Source organism: Arachis ipaensis, chromosome B10 (assembly GCF_000816755.2).
Source record: "Arachis ipaensis cultivar K30076 chromosome B10, Araip1.1, whole genome shotgun sequence".
In the NCBI taxonomy this organism is placed as follows: domain Eukaryota; kingdom Viridiplantae; phylum Streptophyta; class Magnoliopsida; order Fabales; family Fabaceae; genus Arachis; species Arachis ipaensis.
Genome location: NC_029794.2, coordinates 68,744,767 through 68,751,611, shown reverse-complemented (window position 1 = coordinate 68,751,611; position 6,845 = coordinate 68,744,767). Strand labels below are relative to the sequence as shown.

Genomic DNA, 6,845 nt, shown 5'->3' with positions numbered 1-6,845 from the left:
GCCCTTGCAGCGCATCCACGGTGCGGTATCTCCCCCTAGCACTTTTGTTTATTGTCTTTAAGTTAGACAATTGGGGATGCCCTTGCTATGGTGGCTTATGCTTGAATTCTTCCTTGAATCCCCACTAATGCTTGCACATCTAATGTCTACCAGAATCTCAAATTATGTGCACAAAGCTCTCAAGAAAATTTAAACAAGTGACAAGACTCCAAAGTTGTTGATTCCCAAATTGTATTCTAGGGTCCCAAACCTTATTTTTGCACCCGTCTTCTTGTTGATTACCATAGTTTCATCCGGGTGGTATGGCCTCGGAATCCTCACTCAAGCACCCAAATATCCTCCTAAACCTACTCAATTGAGCTCTACACCAACCATTGAGCTTAAACCTTGATGATCCAACCATAATGATTCGAGAATTATGTTTCCAACCACTAACCATCCCTATTTCGCTCTTGAATCCATATAGAGCCATAAGTTGACCATCCATTTCAAGCAAACTATATTCAAGCGAAATAAGAAATCTAAGAGATATAAATTTTACCCAGTTGAATGATGTAATGGATGATAGAGACTTAGGAAGGGATGTTTCCAACGTTCGTGCAAGTTTCACTCCCTTGTGTTGTTCTTTGACTACCTCCACCTCTTGGCAAGCATCTTCCATTTCCACCTTTCGACAAGGTTCTTCGTATTTAAGAACTTGACGGAGGATTAATGCCGGTCTAGAATTTCTCAATAGAATTTTGTTGCAACCATACTCCAAACTAATAATTAACTTTCAATCAAAGTTTAAAAAGTTGTCATAATACAAACCAAAATAACCGGGAGTAGAATTCCAGGTCATTCTCCCTAGGAATTACAATCGAGTGCTCAATTATTGGCTCTGAGGGAGTTAGGGGTGAGACAAGAATTGACACGAAATTAAATAGCAAGAAAGTAAATGGCAATTAACTAACAAAGGAAAGGAAACTCAAATGGTATAAAGGTCTTGACAAGGGTTGATGGTCAAGGATCACTATCCTTGTTACTAACCACAACATGATAATTACAAGAGCAAACCCACTTTGTCATCCTCAAGATCGGAGAAAAGTCAAATGGGCTTATCTAATCCTAGTCCATAAGTCCTAGCCAACTCACTAACTAACTTAGTGAAAGACTAGCGTAAATGAAATAAGACCAATTAAGATCTCCAAATTATCAATCAACTTGGACATTAGTAACCTAAGGTCACCCAAGTTACCAACCTAAGCTAAGAACACAAAATATCTACTCTAAAACTAAAACAAACATTTCATCAAACACTTAGAAGGCACACAAATGAAGCATCATAAATTGTTTAAATAATAAAATCTATATCTACCAAACTTAAGAAAGCAATAACAAGAATTCAATTAAGCATTAATAACATGAAAAACATTAATTACATTAAAGAAAATTGGAATTCAACAAGAGAGTTCATAACCAAAATTAACCAAAATAAAGGAACTAACAAGAAGGATTAAGTAAATCAAGATGCTAGAATAAGAAAATATAAAGAAAACTAAAATAGAACAGGATTGAAACCTAAATCTAAGGAGAATTTAAACTAAAAATCCTAAATTTTAGAGAGAATAGTGAGCTTCTTTATTTAGAAAATACCTTAAAACATGATAAAAACCTAAACTAACTCTACTTCCTCCTTGCCCCTTGATCCTTCTTGAGAATTGCATGAAATACTTCATAAATGAGTTGGATTTGGGCTTGAGAAGGTCTAGAAATCGCCAGCCACGTTTTTCATAAGTGAATCACGTGCTTCATGTCATGTGTATGCATGAGACATGCGTACGCACGACATGACAAAATCCCACAGCATGCGTACGTGCAAGGCATGCGTACGCATGACCATGAATTACTCCAAAACCTCATTTCTTCATGAATTCTCCACTTGCATGCTTTTTCTTCACTTCTTCAATCTAATATTTGCCTTCTAAGCCTGAAATCACTTAACAAACACATCAAGGCATCAAATAGAAATAAAGTAAATTAAATTTAGCAAATTAAGAGCCTAAAAAGTATATTTTCACTCTTAAACACAATTTTGGAGAAATTCACAAAACTATGTTATTTTAATGAATAAATGTGAGACAAGTTGATAAAATTCACTCATTTCAATACAAGATAAACCATAAAATTGTGGTATATCAACCTCCCCACACTTAAACAATAGCATGTCCTCATGCTAAACCTAACAAAGACAAGAAAGGGGTATCAATTTTTATTCAATGCAAACTATCTATATGTAATCTCTCTAAATGTATGTAATTACTTGGTCAAAATAAATCATTTTCCAAGAATACATATATAAATATAAAGGCTAAAGCAATCACAACCAAGTCAAATCCTCAATTGAATTGAGTCCTAAAATAGAAATTTCAAACTTGCAAGAAAGAGATGATCATAGGTGAAAACATAGAATTGAGCAATCGAATCCCTCATCGGATGTGTATACGCTCTAATTGCTCAAGTGTTTAGGGTTGATTCACTCAATTCTCCTCTAATCATTGTTTCTTAAGATTTGTTTTTTATCTAACAATCAACAATTATTAAATCCATGCATGCAAGTATCATGAGGACTTTTTCAAGGTTGTAATGGGGCTAGGGTAAGGGTAAAGATGCATATGGTCAAGTGAGCTTGAAATTTGAATCTTTGATTAACTTAAACTCTCACCTAACACACATAACAACCTATACAATTTTTAATACAAACCTAACTACCCATTCTTCACTTTTTCACACACTCATGCATTCTTTCAATTTATACCACATATGCATTATTCTTATTACTTTACTTTGGGGTTACATTTGTCCCATTTTTATTGCTTTCTTTTTTTTATTTTCTTTTCATTTTATTTTCCTTTTTTTTCTTTCTTTTTTTTTCTTTCTTTTTCTTTTTCTTCAATTATATAACATAATATATACAAGAGACTAATGCATATGGTTTAAGTATTGAATGCATGAATATGTACCCGATTTCCAAGATTTTTAATAAAAATACAAAATATCCATTTTTTTCTTTCTACCAATGTTTCCTAAATTTTTCCACACTTAAATGATACACATTCTCCCTAACCTAAGCTAATCAAAGATCCAAATTAAGGACATTTATTATTTTTTACTTAGGGGTAGTGATGTACTAACATTAAGATCAAAAAGGGATTAAAATTGGCTCAAAATTGGCTAATAATGGTAGATAGAAGAGTAAGGTTATTTGGGTAAGTGAGCTTGAATGAAATGAAGGTCTCAATCATATAGATGCATTCATACACAGAATAATAGACATAAAGAATCACAGAAATCAAAGATTACAATCATAGAAAGAGAACAACACACACAAGAATGAAATAGTGGTTGAAATGATACAACCACACATTAAGGCTCAAAAACTCACAAGGTTGTGTGTTCTAGCTCAAAAATTATGTTCCACAATATAGTTCAAGCAAATTTCAATGAAAAAAATATCTTAACTCAAATCAATTTTGGAATACCCTATAAATAAATCCCTTGAAAAACTTTATTATTTTGATTAAGCTTATATGTATATATGAAAAGAAATGTAATAAACTAAGAAAGATGCAATATATACAAACTAAGAAAGATGCAGCTAAGAATTCTAAAAGTATGAAAGTGTTTGGGATTAGAATGTTTCACCTAAAAAGTGCGGACTCGGTCATACCTCCCCACACTTAAAAGTTTGCACGGTCCTCCGTGCATTCAAAGATGAGAAAAGAGGGTACGGCAACTACACGGATTGCCACCTTCAACTGGTGGATCAACCGGCTGCTACATGTTCTTTTTTCTGCTTTCCTTTTTGCTTATGGAGACTCATCCTGAAGAATATAAAACAGAATATAGTAAGATGAGTAAATTTAAAAACAACAAAGCATATATTGTTGGAATGAGGTAATGACCACTAAAATAAAGTGAGTGAATCGGTGTGTGACATGGATGAAAACAAGTGTGCGAATTCTAGGTTTGCGCACAATCTAGAACTCACACACTAGCATTGAAAGCTTTATTTCACCATTACACAAAAGAAGTATGCACTTCACTCATTCTAGTGTGCTTGAGATACCTTAAAGAAAACTTGTAGGTTAAGATAAACAAATAAGTAATGAAGGAGCATAAAAGCATTCAAGCAATAATCAAGCAATTGTGAAATGGATAATGAATGGACATTGGTTGATGTGCAAGAGAATTCAATGAACCAAATAAAATATGAAATCCGCACATCAATCAACGACACACTTTGAATTTTTTGCTTGCAACACCTAATTGACAAAAAGTAGGGAACGTGGGTGCTATGAAACTTAGAAAAAGAGAGATATAAGGTGAAATCGATCACATAGCAAGCATGGTCTCCACAGCTTAAAAACCACAAAAAGATGTCACTAGGTAAGCTTACAATCCAATTTCACAATTCCATAATTTCAATGCATCAACTTGGTGATGTAAATAAAAATCAATATAAGCTGTAACGACCCAACTTCCAATACGTCATGATCGTACCAAAAGTAAGGAGTTACTAACCTATTTCTTTTATTAACTATTTAATATTGAGCCTTTAGTTCGGTATCGCGCTTCTATTTTATGGAAAATGCCAGAAAATTTTGTTTTTGATTATCAAAATCATATTCAAACATTTCAAAATAATAATAATCACATAATTATTAATAATAATATCCGTCATACAAAAGATTTCAAATAAAACTCAGATACAAGTCCTATCTCTCTGTATAAAATAAAAATCGTAAGCAATAAGGGAGAGGGAACTCTATGAAAGCAAATTAACTCATACACTTAACTTAAATAAATTCTATAATCACCCGCAGCTTCAAACTGTGTCTTCGAACCTGTGTCACTGAAAGGGTGGAAGATTTTGGGGTGAGAACAAACCACACGTTCTCAGTAGGGAATGAGAATGCCGTAAAAGTAATGAGTAACATGCAAATAATTAACATACTCAAAGAAGCTATATTTTTATCAAATTTTTTTGAAAATACTTTTGGTTTTACTTTATCTAATTAATTACCTCCTTCAAAATCTCTAAACTCAAAACAAATTCTAGAATATAAAATTGGTCACATTAACAATTTATCAGCCACAAACAGCATCGCTCAATCATTGCAATAACTAAATAAACCAGCAACATAAGTAATACAGCCGAACCAAAATTCACGAATATCACTCCTCAGTACTTTACTAAGTTCACAGCTTCAACAAAAATATTCAATCAAACACACAAGCAAGTCACCAAAACAAATAGTACAATCACAAGGAAAAAAAAGATAAGCAACACAATCAAATGCAAATGCACAAACAAGGATGATGCATGTCTAGCCCTAGTGCAGGTAATGAGCTCATCTGTCGGTTACTAATCCGCTCCTGACGTTATCCAGCAACCTCTGTCTGGATAAGGCTTTCCTATTGGCTATACCCCTGTGTACAGGAAATAGCCCCTCTGCCACCACAGGGTCCACTGCACGCAGGAAATAACACATCTTCCACTGCAGGGATGTACGCCGACACACCTTCTGTATACAGGAAATAACCCCTCTGCCACTACAGAAATGGAACAGGTGGTCATGGTACTTCTGTAGCAGGAAATAACCCCTCTGCCTTACAGAAATAAAATATGGATCTGTACCGTAGGAAAGCGTTCTTAGTGATCACACCATTATCTATCTGACTGCCTCACTGCAGCAGATGATCATACAAGTATATCTGGAGTTGCCTTAACGCAACAAATGAATAAACACATCTCTTGGGTTGCCTCAAGCAACAAATTATCACATAATCATTCTGATGCCAGGGCATCTTGGCCAGTTTCACTGACCTTTTCTTTACTATTTTTAGGTTAGTTTCATGCATTTCTTTAGGAAATAAGCTAGTTTTGGGTAGATATTCACTTATGCCTTGATTCAAGCATACATTGTGAATTTTACATAATTTCATGAGGATTTTGCATAAGTTTAGTGACAAATATTATGTTGCATTACTCATGACTTGGACTAGAGCTTTGATGCACTTTATTGCTTGATTTCAGGACCAAAAGGAAGCAAGAAAAGGGGAGGTAACTTGCAAGATTAATGAGAAAAGTGATTGCCAATAACACTCTCAAAAAGCCATCAATGCCCACGTTAGAGAGTCACGTTAACTAAGTTAACGTGAACTCTAACGTGGAGAAGAGAAGTTGAGCCAACGTTAGTGACACTTAACATTGTCACTAACACTGGCAATTACTCATAAGTGGCCACGTTAGAAGCCAGTTAACGTGGCCTCTAATGTGAAAGGGGGAAGAGAAGCCAACGTTAGTGACACTCAATATTGTCACTAACGTTGGCCTATGGTGCAAAGTACCACGTTAACTCCCACGTTAACTTGGTTAACGTGGGAACTAACGTAAGGGATGAAGAGTTGTCGACAACGTTAGTGACACTCAATATTGTCACTAACGGTGGCCTATGGTGCAAAGTACCACGTTAACTCCCACGTTAACTTGGTTAACGTGGGAACTAACGTAAGGGATGAAGAGTTGTCGACAACGTTAGTGACACTCAACATTGTCACTAACGTTGGGATGGCTAAAGATGGCCACGTTAGAAGCCACGTTAACCTAGTTAACGTGGACTCTAACGTGAGACCTAGGGGCACCTTGGAACGTTAATGACAATGTTGAATGTCACTAACGTTCTCGAAGGATGGCAAGGGCCACGTTAGAAGCCACGTTAACCTAGTTAACGTGGGCTTTAACGTGAAGCAAGAAGGGGCACACTGGAACGTTAGTGACAATGTTGAGTGTCACTAACGTT

The 6,845-nt window shown here is 35.2% G+C and overlaps 1 long non-coding RNA gene across 3 annotated transcripts in view; it reads right to left on the bottom strand.

Moving 5' to 3' along the window:
* LOC110267474 overlaps positions 1,415-6,845 on the bottom strand; it is a 10,682-nt gene continuing 5,251 nt past the window's right edge. Inside the window, exons 2-4 of one of the 3 annotated variants that reach the window (XR_002355141.1) lie at positions 4,839-4,894; positions 3,685-3,863; positions 1,415-1,978 (exon numbers count right to left, since the gene is read on the bottom strand). This is a non-coding gene — a long non-coding RNA (uncharacterized LOC110267474). Of the gene's footprint in view, positions 1,979-3,068; positions 3,864-4,838; positions 4,895-6,845 lie in introns of those variants that run through there. The other 2 variants (XR_002355142.1, XR_002355140.1) reach the window with 2 other exon arrangements.